Genomic DNA, 14,288 nt, shown 5'->3' on the forward strand with positions numbered 1-14,288 from the left:
AGGCTGTTTTGTCGCTGGCGTGCTTCGCTAGCAGTGGGTCGTCAGTAGTGTAAAGCAGCGAAATCGCAGCTTCGTTGGCGGGGTTGCCACGTCAGCTGTGCCGCCGCCGCCGCCACCGGCTGCCTCGTAAACATGAATGTATGCCTCAGGAATCATCGCAGTCAACATAGCAACCCTTCGACAGGCTTACGATCGGTACTCAGATGGTCGGTCGCTCGCTCGCTCGCTTGGTGGGACGAAGCAGGCGGGCGAGCGAGCGGATAGGCAACGAATAGCTGGACGAAGCAACGCATGGCCGAACGGAAGCCGAGGAATAGTGAATGCATGCATGGCTTTGACTGCGCAGGCAGTAGACAAGCAACAGTAGCAGAACTCCTTGATCCCCTGCTGACCGTCCGAACGACCGTCCGTCCGACCGACCGAGAGCCCCCTTCCCCTCCCCCCCCCCCTGGCCACCGACACACGGACAGATCCACCGTCCGAGCCTGGCTGTGGGTCGGATCTACAAGCAATGCACACTCGCTAGCACATTCGCGACTCTCTTGGAGGAAAGCTTGCCAGCTTGAGGCCAAAAGGGGCAAAGGGACGAACGAGATGAATGTCGACAACGACGAAAGCAGCAGCAGCAGCAGCTGAGACCACCACGGTGACGACGATGATGACGCTGGCCGGTAGTGACCTCGTCTTCATCTCGCACCGCATTCTCCTCCTCTTTTTCCCCTCGCTCGTCCTTTGATCTTCATAATGCATCAAGTGCTTCCTTACTCGCTCCGCGCAGCTTGGATCCTCCCGGCCTATGCTGTCGGCAGCAAATCCCCGGCCGTTGATACCTTTCAGCCCGTTCGCCGAGATCCGAAAATCCCTCTACGTATGTATGTAGGTACATTCATCTAGACGACGGCATTCTTTGCTGCATTCCCATAACAATCATATCGCAGTGAGCGAGCACATCACGATGATAAATTCTCCGTCGGCGGCGGCCGGACAATTCGAAATTCGCCTTGGCATTGTGTTCGGATCCGTTGGCATCGTAGCGCTCAGCGCCCAAACCATCATCTACATCAGTTTCGCCGCACCGCGCTCATCTTCGGAGACTCAAGCCGAACGCGCATAGGAAAACATCTACCCGTCTTATCTCGTCTTCTGCAGCAGAATATCCGAGATTAGAAAGCAGCAGCTGTTCGCCGACCTGACGTCGAGTGCGTATTTGATGCGCACCTGAGAACTCACCTCTCCGCTGCGGGTGTCGTCGTCGTTGTTGTCGATGTGTTGAAACGAAGCAAGTCTCGCAAACAAATGCACGAACGACGGAAAAACGAGCAGATACAAGCGCTTGTTGCAAGACGAGTTCGAGCCCCGTCGGGGGCCGGAGAGTTCGGGGACGTGAGGAAGAGCGAGCGAGCGAGCGGCCGAAAGGGTTGAGCTGTTGTTATGAGTCGTTGCAAAAACCCTCGGATCAAGTGTCGCTTCTGCTGCTCTTTCAAACGGGGATTAAATAGGGCGCAACCATCTCCGAAGAAACTTTTGTGCTCGCAGCCCGCTCGTCTGCCAGCCGCCCGGAGGGATGGCTGACCGAACGGCCGCGCCGGCCGGCCCGCCCGCCCGGGTGGGTGGCTTGAACGCCTGGCCGTCCGTGCGTCCGCTCGGATGTTGTTGGATGTAGCGCAGTCCGTATGCTATGCCATGCGTGCAACGGCATGCTACTGTTATGGTTGCCCGCCGAGAGGCTGCTTTGCCTGTTCGCTCGCAGAGGGTCGAGTCGTGGGGATGAATCGCGCCCAGAGGAGCTCGACCCGAACGTTTCTCATGCTTGTAATGCCGATCTCCAGACGCCACTCGGACTTCTCGACCCTATGCCCCTCATCCTCTTTGTTTCTATGCACGTAGGTGACGTCGCTCAACACTCAAGCTCTGCGAAGAGCTCTGTCCCAATGCGTTCTCATTCGGAACTGACTCCGTGCTGTCGTTGAACTTCTTCGACGGCGCCGGCGCTCGTTCTGGGACTTCCTTTATCCGACGCAAAATGTCATTCCCTAGACCAGACCGTTAGTCAAGAAATTCTTCGCTCCGAAGCAGTTCGCTGCTTTTGAAAAGGGGGCATATCTTCAGCTAAATACTCCTGATACGTGGAAAGCGGGACACGACTGCCTGTGGTTTTTCAGTGCTCGATGGGAGAAACCCCGGTAATCAGCTGTGTTGCTCGGTCCCAAAGCTCGATGCGGTTGAGTTATTTCGTCTTCAAACGACATGGAAGCACTCGGAACAGAAGTCGCCTCGACGAAACCCACCTGGACATGGTGCAAACGACCTTGAATCCGATCGCTGGGCCGATGGTGTCGACGAGCAATGTTGTCGCTGTGCCTTCCTCGAGACCTTAGATGAATTTTTATTTTTGGCGTTGGTCTCGTCGAGCTCGCCATTTTCCGTACTTCGTTGACTTCTCATTGATTCATTGTTTGCGAAAGCAGGAAACTTCTGACCTGGCATGCATGCGCTATAATTACGTCTGCCCACTCAGAACTAACAATTTTCGGAACAATGCGAGCTTTTCTGTGACCGTAGCGGCGGCGCGCCGATGGTGGTAGTGCTGCTGGTGGCGGCGGTGCGGGCGGTGGCGCCAGCGAGGCCATAACAGCTTTCCTTGCTTACGGAGAATCGATGCTCAAAATCAGAAGGATTCATAAATTTCCCGCTGCGTCCGAAGAATCTATTAGCGTGCTCCCTGAGGTTCCGTCGACAGAACTCGGGCTCGTTTCGAACGTTCACTCGGTCGCTCTCGCAGGTGCTCGCGTGCGGGCGAACATAGGCAAACTCGTCAGGCCTAAAGAAACGATAATTAAGCTCAAGCTTGGAAGCTTAAGCGGGACCCCTCTTGCCTGCTAGCCGACTTCAAACGAGCATGTGAGTCGGCCAGGCGAGCCAATAAGCCGAGCCATCCGGTAAATAAACCGAGCAAGGAGACCTTTAGTCGGTGAACCAGTCAGCAATGCAGAACAGTGTCCCATTCGTCCATCTTGATGAAACGAAACATAATTCAGGAGCTGGCATACATCTGCGGTCGTAGATGGAAGCAGGATGCATAAATTCAAACGAGTGAACGAACGACTCCGCTTCTCATTCAGCAACAAACGCGAAGACCCGGCTCAGTCAGTCAGTCGTCAGAGGTCAAACACAGAGAAAGCTATGCAGCATCAAAGCGGTCATGGGGGACGTCGCTTGCTCCGCCATGTACGGCATGTCCCGATACGCTCAAGGTAAGCGAGCCTAATTCGTAGCTGGAGGAAAAAAGGAGCCGCTTCCATAGGAATAACCGCGCTGCATCTCAGGCAGCACTTGGAGACATCCGGCGTTCGGAAGACAAAACAGCATTCAAAGTCTCAGACAGACTCCTGATGACGGACGATGAGATCGTCGGAATAGGCCGACGGACCGAGAGACAGACGGGTGGAGAGACGTATCGATCGACTGGAAGTACACGCGTACAGCAGTGAAGTGCGAGAAGGCTTTGTGAACTCTGCCGGGTCGACCAGAGCTCGATTTGAACCGACTACCTCGACTCGCAGACTGGGCAGTTTTTGCGGGCAAAACCGGCGCAGGAGTCCCCAATTCGTTTCTTATTTGCGTAATGGAATAAGGGACTAAGTTTCAAGTATTTCTCTATTCTCTCTCGTCATTGTCATCTCGCTCAGCAGGCCTATTCGGAGGCTCAATCTGGCGAGTGCGATCGAATCAGTCCGGATTCTGCGTTCCTTTCCGTTTTGCCTCCCCGTCTTCTCCATGCGATTCAGTCAGACAAATCTGTTAGCAGGAGCCAAGATTTTCGAATTACAGAGGAAAATCAAGTAAGTACTGGCTTCTCTCGGAGAGCGTACGACTGTTTTCGCTCTCGAGCTTCCTTCTCCTTAGGAACGATAGGAAAAGGGAGGAACGAACGAAAAGAGGAAAAAGAAATGAGAGATTGCCGCAGTCGCCGCCGCAGCAGCAGCAGTAGTAGTTGGTTGGTTGGAGGAACCGGGTGAAATTGAGGGGAAAATTGAAAATCTCTCCAACCTTTTTTCTTCTGACCAGCGAATGAGGACGACATCCGACCAACGAGCCAGCCGAGCAACCAGCAGGCCGGCCAGCCGGCCCACGAGCCTAGCAGCAGCAGAAGACCAAGCCCCTGCACGATTCGAACTGGCTCCTTCTTCCTCAATCCAATCTCCCTCAAGTTTTCGTCCCTTCTCTTAAACCCGTAGGCTCGACCCAACAAGCCGAAACAAGTTGCTTCGTCTATCTCCAAGCATCAAGCACTCCATTCAAGACTCTCGGCAAATCTCTGAGAATTGTTGTTCGCGGGACTCGGTGTCCCCGAACACCGGGAGTCCATTCAGAGTTTCACATCGCTTAAGCTCGCCTGGCCGAAGGAGCGGGGCGCTGAATTCCTTGCTAGAGTCTAGCGCGAAGTCGGCGGCGCTCCGATTAGGAATTCCCGCGACCAAGGATTTTCGAGCACACCTGTTGTTGCGCTACGCGTTCCCCGGGTTGCTATTACAATCTACGCAAATGAACAGGCCCCAGAGTTGCAAGCGGTCTTGCGGGTGAGCAGGCGGCACAGGAGCGGCACGTCACGTGCACAGGTTTCCCGGAAATTCGACGGCTGTTAGGTAAGCCGATGCATTAATCATCGCGGTACCGGTATTTTTTCCGCTCCCTGGAAACTCTCGCTTCACATTCACTCGTTCTGCTTTTCGGCCTTTCCGAGAATTCTAGATCCGTTCAGAATGAGCTACCGGTAGTGCCCAGCCGACGGAATATGTTGCGCCCTCTGGCGATTGCGTATTGAAACAGCTTGCAGAGGCATGACACCTCGATTGGAGGACGAGGAAGGAATTAGAGCTCCGAAGGGTCTCTTCGAATCGCCAATCGCTTCGAGATGCATTTACCTAATTCTTCGCCTGGCCTCATTTACCGTTCATAGACGCCAGTTCGACTTTGGATCGCCGTAACCTCATGAGGGAACTGAGAGAAGCCACAGCTCTCAACCGAAGAGATTAGGCTCTGCGATCTCTTCTCTTCGGTCTCTTTTCCTCTCCGGCGAGCTACGGAGCTCATGGTTCGATTCGCTCATCTCACCGAAGTATGTTTTCCCCGGCTGAGCGTGAGAGATTCGGAGGTATGGCAGCTGATGTGGAGGAAGGAGATTTTTGAGAGAATTACAGACTCGTCACCAGCGCAAGTGGGCGTTCTCTCTGAGCCCATACACAGTGGACGATGTCTCACAGTAGTGAGGCTGATAGAACTATTAGGGGATTAGCGATAAGCGAGCGGCATTAGAACCGCTATTACACTCGCGACGGCGGCAGCGGCGGCGGCAATAGTAGCGGAAAAAAGAAAGAAGAATACCACTACGGGGACGACGGCTTGCGATGCCGGACGAGAAGACGATGGATAAAGCAACGGTCCCACCACATCGAGGCTTCCATTTGTCGCTGTATATTATGTTGATACTGGGCAACCCTCGACCACCGCTCTCACCGAGACCCCTTCTCGCTCAAGCAAGCGAGCGAGCATCTTCACACATTTACCCAAGCATCCGTCGAACGGCCATCCGCCATGAACCATGATGGATGATGGCTAGCTACGCGCACATTCCTTGTTCTCACCTCTTTTGTGCATTAAGAAACGGCAACAATTCAACAATGCCACAGCAGCGAGAGCATCAAAGAATTCTTCCCGGGTTCTTTCTAGCCGCCTGTTCCTTTCCGATGTTCCTCCCGCTCGTCCGCTCGCTCGACCTCCTTCTCATCGTCGTCGTCGTCGCTGCTGCTGCCGTCAATGTCAGAGCTGTTCCCGGTGCTGCCTTCCGCGTTGAGTGGGTGTCCGCCTCCTTCACCTGGAGCGAATCTCCACGAAATGTGACCAGTAGCGGAGAGAGGTCACGGGTCAGAACTCCGTCTGCTATGGTGAGAAACGGTCCGCATTCTTCCGCCTGCGAGATTCCGAGCTGTCTCCATGAGGAACCTCTACCATCCTCGGCATAGAATAAATGGAGATATTCTTCAACCATATATCGTTCACCCAAGCTTCCGATGTAGAGGACACAATGTTGATTCAATCGGTCTTTCTCTAAACTCATCCCCTTCCCTTCGTTCTCGGAGCGAAACGTGATGTAGTACCGTGAAATCGTCGCCGATTCGCGAGTTTTGATCTGTATCTTAACGAGAGTGGCGCGTCCGCAGAGCAGGCGATGGAGGGTAGGGGGCGGGGAGGATCCTAATCGTTGTCAGCAACATTGAAGTTGGGCGTTGAAGAAATTTTATTACACAATAAAGCGTTTCTTTCTCTCAAGTTCCCCCTCCTATACAGAAGGATCTCCGTTGAGGAGGTGGATCGGCGGAGGGCCGGGGCTCAAGGGAAACTAACCGTACGGAGGGAAACAGGCAGGCTGAGACGGCGGAGCAAGCGTCATAACAATTTTCTTTATTGCCGTAGTTAGAAATGAACATTTTACGGCAGCTCTGCACCCGTCCATCCCTCCGTCGTCCTTAGAACAGCATCTCTTGCTCAGCCCTTACCGCTCGCTGAAATCAGCCCCAGCCCCGTTTTTTTGTCGAGTCCCATCCGGACCCCTTTCCTCGCAGAAGTCACTCCCGCCCGCCCGCTCTCTCATTCTTGAACTCGCCCCGTGCGCGCCCGTCCATGTTGTACTCCGATCTCGGACCATTTCCCAACCCCCCCCCTCCCCCGTCCTCCCCCTCGAGCGAAACTCGCCCCCTGCCATCTCCTGTTTGGCTCACGTCGAGCCCGATGATGCGCCGCGCTCTCTCACAATCGGGAAGTCCCCCTCGACTGCCGTGATTCCTCTTGCCCACATGCCTGCGCGAAATTCCCCGTCCGCATCTCGAATGATGTGCCATCCTTTGGAGCGGACGCGACGCGGAGGGCGAGCTTTTCAATGCCAGAAGATTGTTGAGTGACATGATACCTGAAACTGGATGCGGATTCCCCGCTAGGAATATTTATGATCGAATTACGCGCATCAGCATTTCATTTTCGTATCGTACAATCAAATTTGGCTCGCTCGCCGGTCCGCTCGCTTGTATTTTTCCATAGCTCCTCTTGTTCTCGACACGCGAGGCGGGCCATCGTTGCAACTGGAGCCGCCGCCATCGAAAAGCCAGATGAACGCTCGCTCGATGGCTCGCTTGCCCGCTCAACAAGCCGCCCGCTTTGAAGTTTGTTGCAGCCGCCGCAACGGAATCGCCTGACCGGCAAAGCGGGCTTTTACAACTTCCTTTTCATTGAGGTTAAAAACAAAAGTTTCCCCCTTGTGTTGCGAACCTATTCGCACTTTCACGGAAAGTTAACTTTCCCGATACGATGCGTCGACGCTCCAGGCTTCCCGGCTAAGGCAGCCTCGTTCTGAGTAGTAGCTGAGGTAGGTACCGCGGCCCCGTAGAGAGGTGGAGGTGAGTGTGGAGGCAGACTGAGACGGACCGGGCGTCACGCCTTAACTTCTCAGAACCATCGTATCGACACCGTAGATTACGCTCGCGTCGGATCGGAAGATCATCACATTCCCGACGTCAGGATGAGCAGTGTCGCGGAGCGGACCTGATGGGTATATCAATAATTGGCGACGATAGCTAAGCGCTCGGCCGGGCGAGCGTTCACCTTTCGCACCACTGTCGTATATTCAAATTAAAATTTAGTACGTCCATAAAGTCTCCATAGGCAGCTAATGTGATCGCGTTCGCTCTAGGCGGCGTTCGACCGTCTTGAGGGCATTCGTCCCAGATGTCGTCAAGGGAGAGTACCACTTTGTTATTGATCCGTCTGTCCGCCTGTCCAATCGCTTGACGGAAGGCTAAGGAGCTGAATGAGACAGGATGACATTTTTCGGAAGCGACCCCCCCCCGAACGAGGCAGCGACGATCTCTGGAGCGAATGGAGGAGCTGCGGCAAAACCGAAAGTCTACCACATGGGAGAATCTCCTGAGCGGAGAGCGCTTTCGGAACAAAAGCTCTCCAGACTCTCCTCGTAGGAACGAACAGGTCGTCTGCGATCCCGAGAAGTACTCGATCCCGTCGGCGCGCTCATCGGAAAGATTGCGTTTTGAATTATCGCTTTCTTCGGGCTTCGCTGCTCGGGGAAGTGCTGGAACGGGAATGAGTTTGCTTTAAATGTAGAACATCCTAGAATGGATGAGCATTCCTGACGAAATCGATGGTCGTAATGGGTGCAAGATGACGAACGATACCTTACCCCGATTCTCGCTTTCGGAGGTCGGTCGACTTCGCTCCCGTCTCCCCTCGATTTCCCATGCTGCTTTTGACGGAAGTCCACAAAAAGGGAGAAACTTGCAAGCTTGCGAGGGAAAGCCGTCTGAGATAGGCATGCGAGCCCGCAATGAAAAGTTATTCCGGCGCGAATTATCGCAAGCGAGACTCCCGGAGGAGTCCGCGACCCGTCCTGTGATTGAGTTCGCTCTCCTCCCATTCCAGCTCCCACTACAACTCATCCCCCTCCCTCGTTCTCTTTTGAACTCTCGCCGCGCGCGTTCAGTCTTTCTTGCTTGGGCTGTCGTTTTTCGGCGTAAGGAAGTTGTGTGTGTGTGCCTCGTATTTCTCCCGACCGGCCATAAAGATACTTATCGTCTCGTTATCCGGCCTCCCTCGACAACGAGCTCCGAAGGGTTCGTCGCGAAAGGCTTCTCGTGGAACTGTTACATCAACGAGCAATAACCTGATTTATTAGTCGATTCGACGACCGAATACGGCATTGATCCTCGCAAGGTGGGCGGGCGCCCATGTGGACTCGACTCACTTCTAGACAGACGTATGTACCTACATCTGCTTCCGAATAGAGGCACATCGGTACCGCCAAACGGGGCAGCCGACGCCCGACGAAAGAACGCGCATTCAGCGATATGTGCTCGAAGTGCATCTGAGATATGGCATCCGAGGTGGCGGTTCGGTTATCCAGAGGCGTCTTCGCGAAGCCACTACGTGAGATTGTAACTAGTGTATGCGTTCGAGGGCGGGGGCACGAATGAAGAAGGAGGATGGCATCCAGGGTTGCCCGATTCGGGCGCTGTGGAGTTGAGAATCGTGCCCTCCAGAGGAACCAGAACTACCTATGGATCGCTCCACCGGGAGTAGTTTTCCCCAGTTCGGCCTCTCCTCGCTTCATGACTCTCTGATAAAGTTTCTCCCCGCTGTCTATTCGCGTCGTATCTCCCTCGTAATCCCGCCGTTCTCCTTGGGATATTAACGTTCCGTTCAGCTGCACGCGAACTCGCAATAGCGACATGTCCTTCTCTTCCGATTTCGGATGGAGACGTCAAGCACGGAAGGGAGTTCAGACAGCGACGACAGTCAAGTACACGTGCGTACATTATATGCTCCCGGCATGTAAGCAGATTGGCACACGGTGAGAAGAATGAAGGAACAGGCGAAACATGAGCGGAATGAATTTCGATAACGCTCATGAATGCCGGCGAGATACGAAATCAGCTCCACGTCCTTACTCCGCGAAAAGACGCTTCTGGAGCAGGGAGGGTATTCGGCGAGGCCTCCCGAAAACATTTTCGTTCGGCTCGGGAGCTTCGATACATTCCCGGGTATTTTCGCTCGCCGCATCCGTCCAGGGTCGGGCCTTGTTCCAATCTCGGCCCGGTTATCCTCCAGCCCCCGATCAGGGTGCAAGAATCAGCACGGAGATGTGAAGATTTTTTTTCTGCGATACCAAGGGCGTTTCAGCATGCAGTAATATCGAGTTTCTCTATCCGAATTGATTCCGCGTGGGTAAGTGTTTCGTGTCTTCCGTGAGCTCGTCCTGTGACTCGATGGAATTCAATACACTTGTTTCGATCTGCACATGGGCTCGTCGCTGAGCGAACTCCGCACGAAAATCGCGCACCGAAACGACGAATCGAGAGAAGTTTAATGATAATACTCCACAAGCTTCCAGTCGAATCGTGATTCGATTAGCTGTGCCGGTCCTTGCGCTCCTAATGGTGCCCAATAGCTAATGATTGCAAGATAACCCGAGAATCTCAAGGCGGGTAGATAGCCGGGGCGGGCTGGTCGCTTCGATGACCGGCTAACAGGCTGGCGCTTGTTCAGCGTCGTTGACAATCTGCATAACTGGATCACCGTCGAGTTGCTTCAGCGCTTCAAGCACGCTCGGTCAATGATTGTGGACGCGGGAGCGGTGAAAAGGCGGCCATATCGACGGATAAGGTGCTCGATTTATCTTCCCCGCCGAGGGAGAAAATCAAATAGCTCGGCACGGATCCCTCCTTAGCGGCGAAGACACTCTCACGTACTTAGGGGGTAAATGCGTGTACAAGCCCTCACAAGAAGGAGAGACAATGGATCCGAGGATTGTCAATCGGAGTTCCTTCCATCTGCTCGGCAACGAGTTTTCCTCTCTATTAATTGTTCCGGGATAGTAGCGAGCCCGAGCCGGGAGTCTCCGGCTCCTCCCCCGAAAACAAGCAAACCAGAGTCGACCGTAACTGCCGACCGATATTTCCTGTCCTTCTCATTCTCCTTCATTGCCTGCCGGCCTGCCGGCCTGCTCACCTTCGCCTTCCTCTCGTCCGATCTCTCGTGCCTCATTTTTCCCTTTTCTCCAGGAGCCGAGTGCTCGGCTGCCTTCCACCTCCAACGCTTCAATAAGCTCTTTATGGCCGATCGAACGACGAACGAACGAACGAAGGAGCGAACGGGCCCACAGACGGACGAACGAAGGAACGGGCCAACCGATTGAGGATGAGTGGCTGGCTGGCTGGCTGGCTGGATCGGTGGCTGACTAACTCTTTCGGAGTGCGTGCAAAAAGACGAAGACGTGCTCGGCAGTGGATACTCATCAGCAAAGCCTCACTTCACTCCGACACAGATTGTCTCTATCGAGTAATCCGGAATCTGACGAAGAAGCCTTGGGGGACAAAGCAATGATGTGCGCTCTCGTCGTGCAGGCGGAATTGGGAAGGATATAGAGAGGCGGCACAGAGAGACGAAAATTAGGGAACTGAGTGGGTCTCGAGGAGGTATGGCGGAACGGAGCGATGCTCATGCTGATAACGACATTGCGGACGTGAGCGACTGGCTCCGAGCATGGCTCTACCACCGCAGACTTTGAATACGATCGACTGTATCGACCGGAACTCCGAGTTTCCTCCGTGGAGAATTTATTCCCCTCAGTGGAATTCCAGAACCCGCCATCGTTCGGAACATCTGACGGAGGCTACAATACCCCATTGGAGTGGAGGAAGAGGACGAATGATCGAGGATATCCGAGCGACCTTCGTCGGTCACGCCAGAACCCTCGACTCGCTCTCAACCCCTGCAGGATCTGATTAGGAGTCGGGACGGTTCCGGTCTGCATGTGTGATTATTGCGGACTGTGACGTGCTGTTCCTCCTATCGAGCGCTTCGGGCCGCTGGAGCTGGGAAAAGAGCGAGACATATTTATGGGCCACCAAGCCGGCGGCGGTGTCAACAGGAGAGGATTTTCAATGTTCTTCGTGTGTGGAATCGATTCAGAGCGACCGTCTGACTGGCTGACTGAGATACATCTGCGAAGAGCTCTTGGTTACGGTCGTCGCTGCTGCTGCTTCTGTGGGATTTGTGGAAGCGTCATAAACTTGAAACGGACTCCCTTCGACTCTGTGCGAGGATCGTTGTAGATGTGGTTGTCGTCATCCTGCGGCCTGATTCTATATCCAATATGTGCGGGCGGGGCATAAATGTCGTCTAAAAAAAGAGGAAGAAGAGGGAACCTTGAAGAAATTGCTTTACAGGGACTGGGGAGAGGCTAGACAGTGATTCAAGATGGAGACGTGGCTTGGTGCTGAAGGAGGAAAAGGTTCAAGACGGCTGTGCTGAGAACGACGACTACCGCGTCGGTGGTCGTCGCCGCCTCCACCATATCCGATGAAAGCCAAAGAGGAAGAACTGGCACAGGAAAAGGGACTCGTTTTGAACGGATATAAAATAGGTGAAAAATGCCTCGCGTTCCCTCTCTGTGGACGATTCATTTTATGGTTTTGGGTCAACCAGCCATCTGTAAGGAGACGGAGTTGTGTGGGGCGAGCGGAGGGGTAGTCGGCCGGTCCGCCCGACGGTCGGGAGAGCGAGCGGGCAAGCAAGCACATGGGTCGTCTATAGCGGGAACACAGTACCCGCTCTTTTTGTTTATGGCTTTGGTCGTCGTTGTTGTCGTCGTCGACGCAGTCGTCGTCATCGTCGCTGTCCACTGCGTTGAAGAACCTCACGTCGCCGCTTGTGGTGGAGAAAACGTGACGAGAACGGTGTCAGCTATGCTCTCCTCGGAAGCACGGGATGGCGAAATGTAATTGAAAAGGAAGATAAGAAAAATAAAGCCTGTGGTTGGAGGCTGGCGGAGAGCTAAAGGGGCCCGGGGTTCGAGCGAATTCTTTTCCGACCGGAGTCGACCACCGAGCGGAGCAGTTCCTTTCCGGCTTCATTCTCTTTCTTCGAAGCATCGCCGCACGTCGGGTCGCACATCGTGCTCATCCAATACGTTCTCATATGTCTCTTGCATGCGACTGATCTGAGGGAAGCCTTGGGTTTCGGTGTGCCCATCACAAGGTCGGGTTTCTCCCATTACCAGCATGCTCCGGAAAACCGCGCCTCGTACCGTTGGGGTTTTCCCAATACAAAGTCCCGGCAGTACTCCGACAGAATATGACCGAAGAGGGTGCGGCGATGCGTCGATGGAAATCGGATCGTTGTTCCTCCCTGCCGCAAATGTCGCGGAGGATCGGGGCCGGGGCTCTGCTCTTATTTCTCTCATGAGATCAGCTCGAGCTTACGTTAATCGGAGCAAAGATTAATTCTCTCGGAACCCCATTCGAGCTCAGTGGAATCGCACGAGCTTTCCGTGCCTGCACGAACCCAGAGATTGAATTTCCGAGACAATAGTGAATTCATTATCTCTCGCAGAAATCGGAGATCACGCATGATATCCGGAAGAGAAGACAGTCTGAGTACTGAGCCGGAGCCCACACTTTCGCGCCGAGTCCATCCTGAGATGGCTATCGAACGAATGGATCTGAGTCCCGAGAATAGACAGGATCCCCGTTGGAGCCCACATCCGGACCACAAGCAGACTCATCGTGCGTCTTCGCAGATTGTTAAAATTAACTCATCGCTCCCTAATTTCGAGGACCCGCTCATGGATTGAGCAGTGGGGATCTCATTTAGAAATCCGCACGAGATTGTTGTAATGTCATACGCCGACCGAGGCTTGGGAGCACTCCGGTCACGGAACTCTCCTCAATTGCGCTTGTCATTATCAAAAATTCGAGTAGCCGGTAAGGCTCGTTGGGTCGAATGGGGACTGCCCCCTGATGATATCTCTTACGATCTCGATTCTTTGCAGGAATCCGCCCTTGCGCAGGAAGAATGATCCTCGCTTCTCAGCTTCGGCTAAAAAAGACAGCCAACTAACTAAGCAAGCGAGCCAGCGACCAAGCGTGCCCACCTTCGAGCGAGCCCCAACACTTTGGACCTAATTGCATAGCATGTGAATAAATTATCTCTTTTTTCCTCGTCTCCGTTATTTTTACCCAGCACTGACGCAGCCGGCGAGACTGCCAGTCCGTTAGGTACGCGGCCACCCAACAATTCAGTCAGTTAGTCACTCAGACGACGTGATAGTCGCGAGCCAGATGAATACAGGCATCGCGTTCGTTCCGACGCAAGGAATAGCGAACGAATTCAAAATCTGTTCGAAACTTTTAATGTCAGCCATTGTAAAAGGAACAGAGTTCGGGAGACACATGGAGTGAACAGTCAGTCAAACAGTCACTCAGTCGGAGCGACACGCGACACCGACATTCAGACTCGTCTCGGGGTGAGAGAGAGGAACGATCATTAATTTGTTGAATTTCAGTGTGTGTGCGGGTGGGTCTGGATTGCGCACCGCGCTGGGAAAAACGTACGAGTCGTATGAGCGAGTTGGCCACGAGTATTCTGGGTCTATCCGATCGTAGCTTCTTGCCCGCAGCTTGCCGGTGACGGGAAATCGTGGGGAAAAGGATGCTGCCCGCCAGGACACATGAATGTCATACTCCGTGTGAGACCTGGGCGCTCCCGCTCAGAAAATCTAGCTTTGTATTGCGGGGATAACATCATTGATGTCGTACCGGAGGGATAGAGGCTTTTTGAGACGATGAGCTTCGCGCTCTTGGCGCTCATTCATCCCATTCAGATGATCCGATATTTGGAAAGCGCAACATCAATCGTCTGTCTCGTAAGCGTAGTTTGTGCAG

Source organism: Galendromus occidentalis, unplaced genomic scaffold (assembly GCF_000255335.2).
Source record: "Galendromus occidentalis unplaced genomic scaffold, Mocc_1.1 scf7180000077478, whole genome shotgun sequence".
In the NCBI taxonomy this organism is placed as follows: Eukaryota; Metazoa; Arthropoda; class Arachnida; order Mesostigmata; family Phytoseiidae; genus Galendromus; species Galendromus occidentalis.